At 31.5% G+C, this 14,728-nt stretch overlaps 1 non-coding gene across 1 annotated transcript; it reads right to left on the bottom strand.

Moving 5' to 3' along the window:
• Positions 1–11,800: 11,800 nt before the first annotated feature.
• TRNAS-GCU (transfer RNA serine (anticodon GCU)) lies at positions 11,801–11,882 on the bottom strand. The gene has a single exon. It is a non-coding gene; the product is annotated as a tRNA-Ser (tRNA).
• Positions 11,883–14,728: the final 2,846 nt, after the last annotated feature.

Here is a 14,728-nt window from a genome sequence, read left to right as displayed (position 1 = left end):
AATGTGGTATTGTTCTTCCACTTTGCTCCACACTACGGATCGCTGCTTCAATGATTGGTGCAAAAGATGTTGGCCCAACAAGTTGCAATTGAGGGACTATTTCCCTATATCATCTTAGTGCTTCTTCAAATCTGTTGCACAAATTACCATCTGGATAGAAACTGAATACCTGCTAGTCATGAGTTGAAGCATCCCATTTGAGATTTCCTTGAGTTAGCACGGAGTAGAATGAAGATTTTATTGAAGATGAAAATCTATAACTACGAATTCAACTTTCGCATCTGACATTTCAGAGGTAGTTATACAAATTGTGGTTCTTGTTCAGATTAGGGAAGAAACTGTAGATGAAGTTCATATCTAAATTAAAACTTCTTAACCTTAACCTTTGAAAAGGTTTTAGTACGTGGAAAGAGAGTAGTTCTAGTATGTAGAGAGAGAGTAGTTTGAGTACACGGAGAGAGAATGTTTTGATATTTCAATTTTTGCTATCATCTTGGAAATTAAAATTTCTAACTTTTTGATTAAAATACCAAGGTAACAAAGATGAATATCTGTAATTCTTATGAAGGTCCGTTTGGTTCGTGGAAGATGATGGGAATTGACTTTTTCATAATTTGGATTTGAATTTTTTTGCTTTTGTTTTAAAATTGGCAAAATGGAATTAGAATACCAGACTTCTAGTTTTGTCTCAAAACTAGGTTTTCAAACTTCCTACTAGCAATTAGGAATTGAAAATCAAAACCTAGTTATGCTTTTTGAGGAGTGTAAAAATAATAGATTGGACTACTTTTTGGAGTTTGCCTGAAAATCCAAGCTTACACATAAAAAGTATCTTCCCACTCATCTTCCGAATGAAATAAACGGTTGAAGTAAAATCAGAAAGATTTGACCCACGCCTCAAAATCTTAGTGAATACTTACAATTTCCTCTCTAGGGAATGCACAATCTATAAGATCATTTAGGAGAATTACTTCTTTATACCTAGCAAGCGTGCGAGGTGGTTTTTGAAGACTTCAATTTTGATAGTTCCTATATATTGCCTATAAAAACGCAAATGAAGGCAAACATAACAATTAGAGTAGAGTGTAAAAGCCCAACACCCTTAGGTGGAAGAATAATCATAATTGCCTATTGAGGTGCCAAAGCTGCCATGCTTATCAGACACACGAAGTGCCCTTTGGATTGAATGCTTCTTTTTTGTGGGATGTTCAAGAGATAAAACAAAAATAGATTACTAACTTCCAAAGGTATACATTAAACAACTGGACGTCTATATACAAAATGTTTTACTCAATGCCATTTGAAAAAACGGAACAAAAAGACGTAAAGACACCTGATAAATCGTCATTTCTTAATCAGCCCATTGCACAGTTGTTCAGTTCCTCAAATTCGCCATTTTAATTGCAAAAATGGACTAATCAACTGATGATGAAATCCTTACTTTCAAAAAAACAAAGGCACTTAAATAATCATACAATGCTTTCAGAGAAAGGTTCTACCGCTCCGCTCTCCCACTTAGTCTTTTTTTCTTAATCATGCAATGCCTATGAGATCTTTAAAACACTTGCTGCCTCACTCTAGAGAGCTATTTTAAAACAAAAAGATAGATCAGTGTTTTATTATAATAATATTTTGAAGAAAAATTACGGCTGGTAGCTTAGATGTTTAACAAAAGGGTCAAAACTTATCATTTGAACATCGTCGCCTGAGAGATTCGAACTCTCGCGGGGAAACCCCATTTACTTAGCAGTCAAAAGCAATATACCTAGGTACATAACTCACTCTTCCACGGCATATGCATAGACAAATTTCATTAAATCTTTTGTGTCAAGATGAAAATGACTGAATTTTAAGCCATTATGAAAACGAATCAGGTTTTCAAAAAGCATATTCTTCACTATAATAGATAACGAATAAGAATATATTATTTATTGGAAATGAAATTTATGAAATGAAATATATGATATAGTTGTTGAAAATATTAAATTTTTGTTAAACTATAAAATCATTTGATTTTAAGAATTATATAATCATAATAAAAAAACTGTCAAACAAAATAAATACTCAATGTTTCTCAAAATTAGCAATCATATCTTGGTGTGCAATGAGTACATAGAAGAGGTATAAATAATTGATGCAATTGGAATAATTTGTTTAGCTGAATTTTCTAAATATGTGTTATCATGGCTTTCTATGGCTATATAATATACAAAAAATGGATTTATTCAAAAGTCCTCCTTTATTCTTATCTCTATGGAGCGTCAACATTCTAAGAACCCCACAATTTGCATTGTTAAGGAAAAAATACCACAGGTGTTGCAATGAATGAAACAATTCATCAATTTATTAACTTTCAAGAATAGATGTTTACATAAAATTCATATTTGTAAATGTGAGGCCATACAATTAAGAACCCAGAAAATAACCACTACAAACTTTTTCAAATCTAAGTAAGATTAGTTGGAGTTGTAAATGAATTATTTATTTTCCATCTGCTTATTATGAACATGTATGTAAAATAACATTTGATGTAAAATGAAAAAACTCATTTCAAGAAAAATATTATAGGTGGGAAGCAACAAAATGTGGTTTATTGGGCTTTAAACTCTTGGAATTCCTAAATAAATGAGGATTATGACACTTTCAAACATGTGTATTGCTAATGAATGAATAGAACATATGTATGAATGCAACTCTTTAAATTAAAAATAGGAAAAAGAAACTCCATTGAGGTCGCATACCCTTCTTAAAGAAATATCATTTAGCAAACTCATTATAAAATATCAAGAAAAAGACTAGGACCCTTCAAAAAGTAAGCTCATACACCATATTGGTATCCCACTTGGAGGTCACTTAGGAAGATATCCTCACCTTTGCTATTAATTTTAGATATCAATCAAGATAACATGTTTTAAGATGGATTCCTTAAAACCCTAGCAATTCTAAAACTTAAAAGTTTAAAACTATCATCTTTATAATTTTCTATTAGATACAATTACCATGATAACATTGCATTTAGTTATTAGGTAAGAGCTTCCAATACAACGATAGGTTGTGAGTCTCTTATATGGGAGGTCTTGGGTTTGAGTCTACTTGAGATTAAAAAATAATAATAATTAATCAAAGAAAAAAATATTTAATCTTGGGTTCAACCTATTACCCATAAAAAATATGGCATTGACTTACATATGTCCATACGACTTATAATTAACCATCTCTCCACATTTTCTAGCCTAAGTTATAAATATAACAACCTTGTTAAGTTTGATGTTGCCTCAAAGTAATTAAAATTGTTTATATTCAACTATCTCGATAACAAAGATATTATTTGAAGGTCTATAATCAATATTACCTTGACATGATAAATTGCACTCAATTGTATAATATGCATATTCTCATTAGCAAATTTCTACATTGCTTGGTCAAAATTTTGGGTTGGCAATGTTAATTCTAAGTAAATAGACGACTCTGATGAAAAGCAATATAGATGGAATGGGTCTTGTACATGAGAGAAACTTTAGATGCATGGAAATAGATAATATAGTGTGTTATGAGCTTTATACACCTACAAGAAGAGCATTTAACTCCTAGATTTGACATTAGAATAGATCTAAATGTTTCTTATTAAAAACTATTATTTTCCACTGTCCCAGTCTCATTTTTTGACTGGATTTGTATATGCTTTTAAATAATAAATGAAATTATTGATACCGATAGAGTTCTTTAGACAAATGTTCTTGACATAAATTGAGACATTTTTAAAAAATTGTGTGAATAGTTATCTTAATTTCACACCTCAATCAACTCATGTTTCTGCAAGGAAAAATAGGTAGGTAAGAAATTTTGTAAAATATAAATTTATATAAATGCTTCTTTATATAGATAAAAACATGGATTTAGACAAGAAACAATTATAGGATAGATAAATACTTACTAAATAACACCCCCTGCACATCCCCCCCCCCCCCACACACACACACACAGACACAGTTTTTGATATATGTTTTGTTTGTGTATAAAAATGAAATACAATAGGAAAACATGTCAAAAAAATTTAGAACCCTAATAGTAAGAAAATAAATAAATTAGTAACACACAGTGCACTGAAATCAAATTGTGGTATCATCAAGACAAACTCATAGAAATTAGTTGTTTAAGTTCTTTAGATACATGTTGCAAGTCCAATTAAAATGATACTTATTATCATCATCTAAGACCACCTCAATGTTCTTGGCTCTTGCATGTAGCAAATTCCATGCACTAATTGATAGTTCGCTATAAGCACAAGTTTAAATTCCAATACACAAGCAAAAAATCTGTGTTATCTATAAGATGGTACTAAAAAGCTAATGTTATCATTTTGGTCAAGTGGAAGAACTTAATCACTGAATGTACATAATAAGCACTTATTTTTTCACCCCTTACATTTATCTTCAATTATTAATCATTATTTCATTGAATACAAAGGGATTAGAAAAATTATGTGTACTAAAAAATTGGAATCATGGGACAATAACAAAGCTATATTGAGAGATCAACAAGACCAAATGAAAGATCATCCCTTGATAAAAAAAGATTAGGCTAGGACATTCCTCATAGTGATTAGCTTGGTCACAAGGCTATAAAATAGTTTGCATTGAATAATATGAACTTTCTCTAAACTTATGCCAAATGCTAGCTTCGTCTTAAACCTTTAAAAGCTCCAAAGAAATCACGTTAGCATTTATCAAGAATAACATTTTATAATGTTTTTTAGTATACCAAATATTTTGATATAGGGGAGATATTTTTTGAAGGTTGTTGGCTTTAGAGCTTATTTAATCATACACTAGATTTTTTTATATCTAGCAATTTTATTTTTCTGAAAAATACCCACTTTTACATACACATGTCAGATAGTTGCAATTATAAGACTTGACAAAAATCTGGTTAGGATCAAACAATACTAGGGGATTGAATCAATGTTGCAACACTTTTAAGCCAATTAAAGTTTTTTCAGTTATACCAAATAATAACAAAAATGTTAAAGCAAAATAACAAATCACACACCATAGAGTAACTTATAACACCATAATTTTTTCTTGAGGAAGCCTTGACAAAAGTAAAACTTCGATGGAGATTGAACTCATAAAATAATGCACTAATATAAAAATGTCCCTCTTAGGAGACATGGCCATGTTAGGAGTTGATACATTACATACATGTAGTACATAAGTCCCTATTAGAAGACTATACCATGTTAAAGGTCTACAACCCTGATAGGAGTTGTGAGAACAAAAAGGGATCTCACTACTTAAAGATGAAGGTTATAGCCACCTTTAAGGACTCACTATCTAATCCAATATAGTACTACATCAAAATCTTAAACTATACATAACATCACAATGCTTGATTATTTCTAATATAGATTGCATCTCCTTTAAACTCATATCCAAATCAAGACTCTCATATCTAATTAGGGCAGTTGGTTGGTAGCTTTGTATATTTGGATGAAGGTGAAGATATTGATCCTACCTTTATATAGGCAATTTTTTGGTAGCCTTGTGTATCTAACATACACGACTAGATATTTCTTTTGCAATTAGTGTGATTTCTAGATTTTTGAGTTCTCCTAAGGTCCCACATTCGATAGTAGCGAAAATAATACTAAGACATGTGCAAGGGACTCTAATAATGGGCATCTATTATTCATCTCGTGGGGATCTTTCCCTCATTGGTTATTCAGATTCTGATTGGGAAGAATGTACATATGATCATAAGTCCACTACAAATTATGTTGTTTATCTTGGTGTAGGTTCCATTTCTTGGTGTAGTAAAAAGAAACCTACCATTGCTCTATCTACTATCAAAGTTGAATACACCACAATAAATGAAGCAACAAAATAAATAACTTGGCTACAAGCTATTCTAGTAGTCCTCAATCAACATCATGCATGGCCTGCTCTACTTCATTGAGACAATCAAAGTGCTCATTTCTAAGGAGTGTTGTGTATTCAACTATATCTATTTGTTTTTGTCTAAGAATCTAGTGTTTCATGCTCACACCAAATATATCGAAGTCTATCATCATTATATCTGGCATTTGACCCAACAACAAGTGATTTGTCTACAATATTGCAAAATCGAGGACCAAATTGTTGATTTATTCACCAAGGCCTTATGTGAAGCCAAGTTTGTACCTCTTTGACATCTTTTGGGCTTATGAGAAGTGACATGATTGTATTATGGTTGTCCATCAGGGGAGATTCTCGTGAATTCCAACCATTCTAGGAAATACATGATTGTAAATGGGTGCCTAACAAGGCTTTATGCTAAAATCCATCATATATAGATTATGGGGGGATATTTAGATAGTTAGTATATATATTGAGCATAGCTAATGTAATTAATTTAGGGAGATATTGGCATAAATTAATTACAATAGTAGTAGAATGGTCAGCACTGACTAGGAATAATTTCTAGAAATACAATGAAAGAAATGTGTATCCATCTATAGTTGTTCAAAACCAACTACACGAACTACAATTATTAATGATTCATCTTTATTTACTCCCAAGCTATAGTGTATGTAATATTTATTACTTAGTTTCTTATAAATAAAATGTCTGAGCCTGGGATATCAACACTCATTTCAACAACCTTTCTTCTATGTTATGTATTTTGATATATGTTTTCACTCTTCACAACCCTAGTCTCTTCATGTTATAACTCATATTTGATAGACCTAGCCTTTGTTCTTTAAATCCTTTATCAAAAAATTATTTGTGCATTTTTACTTGTAATAGTGTAAATATAGTCCCTTCTAAGAAGTTCTTGGAATTCAAAAGACGAGAAACAAAAATGTAAAAATTAAAATGATTTATTCATGAGAAACTTTACGTGGGAAATAATAAAATATCAAATATTTTTCTTATAAAAAAGGATCTCATGGTGACTCATGTTTACATGAAAGTAAACCTACTACTTGCATAGAGAAACATATCAAAGATTCAAACTCAAGACATCTTCATGTTATGAGATATAAAAAAGTAAAAAATAAATATTTGAAATATTTATACAAGAAAAAATAAGAAAAAAATGACCTATTTTCCCATCTTTTAATTTTCACAACCCTTAGTAGAATTCAAATGTCAGAATACACAATTCTCGATGTTTTTAAAGAGAAAGTTTCCTCAACACATATACAACTAATATTTCTAATAAAAGAAACAATCAATGGATATATAATTATATTTTTCTCATTCGAATCATTGTGCAAACGTTTACGAGATTTAAACATCACATATTCATGGTACACTAAAATAATTTTTTTACTTTTATTCTAGAATTTTAGCTTGAAAAATAAGTTGACTTCAATTATAACACTTCTAGCCTAAAAAGTTAAAATTCATTATCTGCACATTGATCTCATTATTACAAACTGAAATGCAAGCAAATAAACCTTTCTTTTGAACTAACATTGTCTCCAAAAATACATAGATCAGTGTTTTCACTAATGTTCGTCTACATTGATACAATCAACACTCACTCTCATGTGACATTTAATATTTTCAATGCACCAAAATTATAGATTTGGTTATTGAAATATAATGTTGATTGTTTGTATAAATACAATATTAGACATATATTAATATCTACAATAATTTTGGATAGTGACATTATGTTAGCAATATTAGGATGATCCACTTATTTATACGTAAATGAATTATTTAATATTATTTAATTTTAAAAATATTTTTTAGCATCCAAAATAAATTATTGGATGCCATCCAAATCTCTTGTCCTTATATTGACGACAAGAGATGATTAAGGTTAGTTTTATGGAATAGTTACGATTTTTATTAAGACAGGGATAATTAATAGGTTTATGTCTTGATTAGAGTTGTGTTTAAAGTTAACTGTAATGGATAGAAGGTATTTTCCTAATTTTTTAAAAAAAAATTTAAATTTTTTTAAGACAAAATGAAGTGGATACATAGTTATTAATTTGAATCTACCAAATCTTTATTTTGACTAAATAGTGTACAAATTGACCTAATTAATCATAGAATTAAATGCAAAATAAATTCTTTTAAACACCTATTACACCTTTCTAAAGTATGATTACTAATTTATTTTTATAAAAAAATCATATATTACATCTCAAAATTTTATACAAATTTTTGATAATACAATATCAAACTCTTACCTTTAATAGACATCCTAATATAATTACAAACGTGTCACAATTTTTGCTAGTTATAAAATTGGTATAGGCTAATGTCCCACAAAAAAGTACCAAAAACAAAAGAAAGTCAAACTTTTTTCTCACGTCTTGCTTACTAAAAATCAATGAGCTATGGATAAATAAAAAAATCAGCAAGAAACATTTTTAAATCTAGAGAGTCTATAGGCAAACAAGTTTGTTAGTGTTTAAGTTAATTATAACTAATCGATGCCTTTTGATCCGTCAATCACAATGATTTAAACAATGATTTCAAGAGTGATTTCTGCAGTTATTTGTTCTTAACTATTTGTTCAACTAATTTGTATCATGCATATATGGGGTAGTTTGTTTATTATATAAACTATGCACCTGTAAAAAGTATTAGCATGTCTCCATTTTCTATGTTTTACTTCTCTATGAATTATTTTCTCTTTTCTGGCTAGATCCATCCACTTTTAGATGTAAAATTTTACATGGTATCAGAGCTAAGGCTACTAGGAAAATAAATACATTTTTTTGTTTGCAAGTATTGAAGATAGAGCTTTCAAGAATGGAGTTTTCAACATTTGTCTTTCTTATGTTATTTAGTTATTTCAAATGGAAGCCATTAATTCTGCTTAGGCCCACAAGTAGAGGTTTGCATCAGAATGTCATGACTTCAAAGCTTGGACCCAATTCTACATCAAAGATAGGTGAAGATCATGCTCTCTTTGCATGGATCTTATTTTTCTTTTCTCTCTAGTGACACACTACTTTTGTGGATATGTCACGCCTCTTAGTGCGAATGTTTCCTTTTCTTCCATAGTTGATCAGATTAATAAACAATTAACACTTGTATTTTCAATCAACATCTTCTTCTTGCATGGTTGAGTAGTGTTGTCAAGGTCACTTGTACATAATCATGTGTCAATTGCATCCTTGAATGATATATGTTTTGCCTCTATTTGCCATCTATACTTTGTTTGAAGGAGCTATGCAGATTATTGTCTATTGTATCTTCGATTTTATTGACAAATGTTTTGCCTTTGGTTGCCATTTGTTCATTGTTCGAGTAGTGTTCTTGGGGGTCAAGGTCACTTGTACAGAATCATGTGTCAATTGCATCCTTGAATGATATATGTTTCAAATGCCTCTTTTTGTCATCTATACTTTGTTTGAAGGAGCTATGCAAATTATTGTCTATTGTATCTTCGATTTTATTGACAAATGTTTTGCCTTTGGTTGCCATCTGTTCATTGTTCGAGTTGTGTATAGAATCATGTGTCAATTGCATCCTTGAATGATATATGTTTTGCCTCTTTTTGCCATCTATACTTTGTTTGAAGGAGCTATGCATATTATTGTCTACTGTATCTTCGATTTTATTGACAAATGTTTTGCCTTTGGTTGCCATCTGCTCATTGTTCGAGTGGTGTCACTGGGGCACTCATGCAAATTGATCCTGATCTTCATCTTGGTTTCAGAGGGGGTTCTTGATTCAAGACCTTGGTAATTATGATTAGACATATGTCCACAATATTTTTTGTGTCACAGAAGAATTTCTCTCTATAGAATTTTTGGAAGGATTTTATTTCCACTTGGATTTTCCTATTGATCTCCTTTCTTTCAATAGTTTTCTATTATCCCTAGTTAGAATTAAGGGAATTAATTATAACTGACATTCCAATGATGATTTGAACGATGATTTCAGGAGTGATTTATGGAGTTATTTGTTCTTTACTATTTGTTCACCTAATTTGTATCGTGCACCTAATTTGTATCGTGCATATATGGGGTAGTTTGTTTATTATATAAACTATGCACCTATTGCATATTGTAAAAAATATCAATGACTAATAAATTTTATTGTTCAACATGTCTCTGTTTTGTCTGTTTTATTTCACCATGAATTATTTTCTCTTTGCCAGCTAGATCTATACAGTTTTAGCTGCAAAATTTTACAAAGTTAAGGCCGTGCAACAATTTCAATTATAAATTTGGGAAAAAAAACAGCAGAGTAACAATACTAATCTGGATTCTGCAACACCATCGTGGAGTAGGTGGGTATTGGCTTGCAATACATGAACAAGTCGTCAGAAAAGAAGATAATTAAGTGGCCATTATGATCGTTCAACTTCTCTCTCTGGATTCCCAAGTGTGTTGGACTATGACAGGCGAAGCCAATGAAAAGGACGGGAATTTCCCTCCTGAGAACTCGCAAGAAGGAAATTCAAACGGAGATGTATAAGTGATGGGGGAAATTGGCAGCGGAAGTCCTTGAGGGCCAAAGTAACTAAAAAGACTACAATTCATCATCTCTCGTTTTTCTCTTTCCTCTACCAAACGCGACCAAGGGTCTACAGACCTCTTTTTCATTTCATCTTCCATATCTAAATCCCCCAACTTTTCTTCCACGCACATCACTTTCTCTGCTGATAACTTATCAAGGCCGGTGTTCGTAGATTTGGGCGTTCCTTCATCCTCATTCTCTTGTTTGGAACATTGGCAATGGAACAATTGAGGCCAGGAATATGAACTGATGCTTGAGCAAGGGGAGATTGAATTGCGATCCTTTGTCTTCAAACAGTTCTGATGTTTAAATTGCCCAACACAAATGCAGCTAAAGGCAGGACTGTGCATTTGGGGCATGGACCAAACATGATTTGGGGGAGAATTTATGGAGTGTAGATTGTTTTCCAGTGGAGGAAGAGTCGTTTTAGGAGGAGGTTGATACAAGAACTCCAAGCCATTGATGAGATGCTTTCTTTCCACAAACTCTCCCCTGCTCTTGCATTCACACAGAGCCCTGTATTTGCCCACTGCTTCCTTTATCACATTCACTGCATCCCGAACCGCAGATCTGCTGCCCTGAATGCGGAAGAGCCTCACGGGCAGATGGGCATAATCAGTTTCGGTTTCAGTTTCAGTCCAGGAGTGGATGAGGGCTCCCGTGGCCTGCCCGATGAGTCTGACCGTTGCCCCCCTGAGTCCAATGACAAAGCCAGCAGCGAGCAATGTGACCTTCATCAGTGCCTCCACTTCCTCCTCCTCCTCTGCCCCTGCTGCCCTGTATTCTGTGCTCACCACTCTCTCAACATCGTTTTGCTGCTGAGATTTTGAGCTCTCGGGCCTAATCCCCACGGCCATTGTTTGTTAATGGAAGGTTAAATAGTTTGCGAGTTTGTTTTCAACAGAGAACTGAATTGGATGGGCAGTGCAAGGAGGAGAAAATTCCAGCAGATATGTATGTACTACTTATGGTCAATGCTTTGAAGAGGTGTGATGCGATTAGAATTTTAGTCACTTTTCATGTAATAGAGTATCAAATAACATAATAAAATTTTAGATGTAATCCTTGGGCTGGTTATTTATATTTAAACATAATTAAATATTAGATGTAGTACTTGGTTTGATTGTGTATATATTTTTATTGGGTTTGCATTTTAGAGTTTTGTAATGATTTGTTGGGATGGCGGGTACGAGCCCTTTCTTTGGAGTAAAGAGGTAAGAAGTCAGGCAGCGCAGTAGAGCTGTCTCATCAGCACTCCAAATCTGGAGAGCAAAAATAGGATGAACATGACTAGAGCCTCAGAACAAATCGAAAAAACACACAAACGTCGCCTGAGAGATTCGAACTCTCGCGGGGAAACCCCATGTACTTAGCAGGCACACGCCTTAACCACTCGGCCAAAGCGACTTGATTGGTCTTTACCTTCTACAATTTCATTATTTAAAGAGATAAATAGCATACAAAAATCTTCCCTCCAGCTAGTTTGCTGGAATGGGATCGGATTACCAGTAACAAATTTAAAATTTATGTTAATTCTACAAATTGAATTGGAATTGAAACATGAGTTTTGAATTCTCAATTTAGTTTGAAATGAAGACTTGTTAATTCCATCTCAAGAGTTTGGAATTGGAATTAAATCAAATTTTTATGATCAACAAAGCTCAATTCCGAATTAACAAATCTAATATTTTCAGATATAAAACAAATGTAACATTTACTAATGCGAATAGCCAAATGAGCTTTTAAAAAAAGTGTGTGTGGTTTGTGGGTCTTATCCAATTCATTGTGTTAGATATTATTATTATTGTTCTCATTACATCACGCCATAAGTACACAACTCACTTTTAAACCACACGACATTAAGGTCTATGGCATATGCATGTTTTAACACAATGATCAAATTTCATTAAAATTTATGACAAAGATTGAAACAGAGTAAATTTTAAACTATTATGAAAGTGAAGCAATTTTAAATTATTATGAAAATGAAGCAATTTTAAACTATAGGATTTCAAAACAAATATATTCTGGGACTAAAATAGATGGTGAATAAGAATATATTATTTTTTGAAATGAAATGTTTGAAATTTAACTTATAAAGGAGTTAATGAAAATATTAAATTATTTTTAAATTACAAACTAATTGATTTTAAAATTTGTGCAATCATATTAATAAAAAAAAATTGTCAAACAAAAGGAATACTCATTGTTACTATAAATCACACTTTGGTGTGCAATGGGTATGTGGAAGAAGTGTGAATGGTCAATGCAATTGGAGTCATTTGTTTAGTAGAATTATCTAAATATGTGTTATTATAGTTTTCTGTGACCATAGAATATACAAAAAATGGAGTTGTTCAAAAGTTCTTTATCCTTGTCTCTACAGGGCATCAACATTCTACGAACTGAGCAATTTGCATTGTAAAGGGAAAAACACCATAGGTGTTGCAATGAATGACTACAAGGTTTCAACTTATTGAACTTTCAAGAATAAATGTTTACATAAAATTCATATTTGTAATGTGGGGACATATAATTAAGAACCCAAAAAATAATCACTACAAACTTTTTTCAAATCTAAGTAAAAATCATTTGGGTCTATAAATGAACAGTTTGTTTTACATCAACTTCCAAATGGTGTATGCGAAATAACATATGATGTAAATTGAAAAAAACTAATTCCAAGAAAAAATTATATGTGGTAAGCAACAATATATGGTTTGTTGGGCTTCAAGCACCTGGAATTCTAGAATAAACAAGGATTAAAACTTGCAAACATTTATATTGCTAATGAATGAATAGAACATAGATATGGATACATTTCTTTAAACTAAAAATAGGAAAAGAAAACTCCATCGAGTTCACATACCCTTCTTAAAGCAATATTGTTTAGCAATCTCATTGTACAATCATCAAGAAGTGGATAACCATGACCCTTCAAAAAGTAATCTCATGCACAATATTGGTATCCAACTTGGTGGTCACCTAGGAAGATAGCCTCACATTTTCCATTAATTTTAGATATCAATCAAGATAACATGTTTTAAGATGGATTCTTTAAAACCCCAACAATACTAAAATATAAAAGTTTAAAACTATTATCTTTCTAATCTTGTATTAGATATAACTACTACGATAATATTACACTTAGTTACAAATGTTCAAAAGACTTATAATCAACAATCTCTCTATATTGTCTATCCTAAGTTACAAATATAACATCCTTGCTAAGTATGATGTTCTTGAAAGTAACTAAAATAACATATTCAACTATCTCAGTAATGAAGATCTTGTTTGAAGGTGTGCAATACATATTACCTCGACATGATCCATTGCACTCAACTGTACAATATATATATTATCTTTAGTGATATTCTACATTGTTTAGTCAGAATTTTGGGTTAGCAATGCCAATCCTAAGTAATTTGATGATTCTAAATACAAAGATGAAAAACAATATGATGGAATGGGTCTTGTACATGAGAGGAATTTTAGATGTATGGAAATAACAATAATGTGTAAGATGAGCTTTACACAAAATATAATTGTAGTGCTCTGAATCTAGTTTCTAAACTACTACAGTTTCTACAAAATGTATAAGATTAGGTGGGTCAAACCCTGTGCACACGAAAAATAGTTCCTGGTTTATCTAAAAAACTCAACATAACTATTTTCATGTGCAACACAAAAGACCTAGTTATATTCATTATTTGCAAATCCCTTTGGGAGGACAATAGTTAGGAGTGATATCTAGAAGTTGTTTATTTTTGTATAATTTTTTAATGAGTTTTTTTTTATATGAATAATTGAAGTGATTACATCTTGAAATTTTGGCACCTGTTTGTGTGTAGGGCATTACTTGAATCAAAGTAATAGAAAATGAAAACTTAAAAAAAAAGTGTACAGAATGAAGTGTAGAACAATAATATGTAATTTATTTTGTATTTCTTTAAGCATATTAAAAGTTCTTAAAAAAGTTAGATAGGTGTTTTTGAGGACTGTGAAGATAGTGGTAAAACTAATTAAAGTTTACAATGTTAATGTTGTCCAAAAAAGAAAAATATTATATGTTCAGAAAGCTAAGAAGACATGTGAGATTATGGCGGTGATTTTAGAGATACCCACTGTATCGTTTGGAAACCCGATGAAGGCAAATACGAGAATTCATCTTAGAAGATGAAAAAAATGTCTAAAGGATTGAAATTGGAGGGAAAATGAGTTCCCAAGCCCTTGGGTCATCTCCCAAGGCTGTT

This window comes from Cupressus sempervirens, chromosome 6 (assembly GCF_028749045.1).
Source record: "Cupressus sempervirens isolate cs-2001-9-10 chromosome 6, ASM2874904v1, whole genome shotgun sequence".
In the NCBI taxonomy this organism is placed as follows: Eukaryota; Viridiplantae; Streptophyta; class Pinopsida; order Cupressales; family Cupressaceae; genus Cupressus; species Cupressus sempervirens.
The sequence above is the reverse complement of the archived record's forward strand: the minus strand, read 5'-3'. Positions and strand labels throughout refer to the sequence as shown.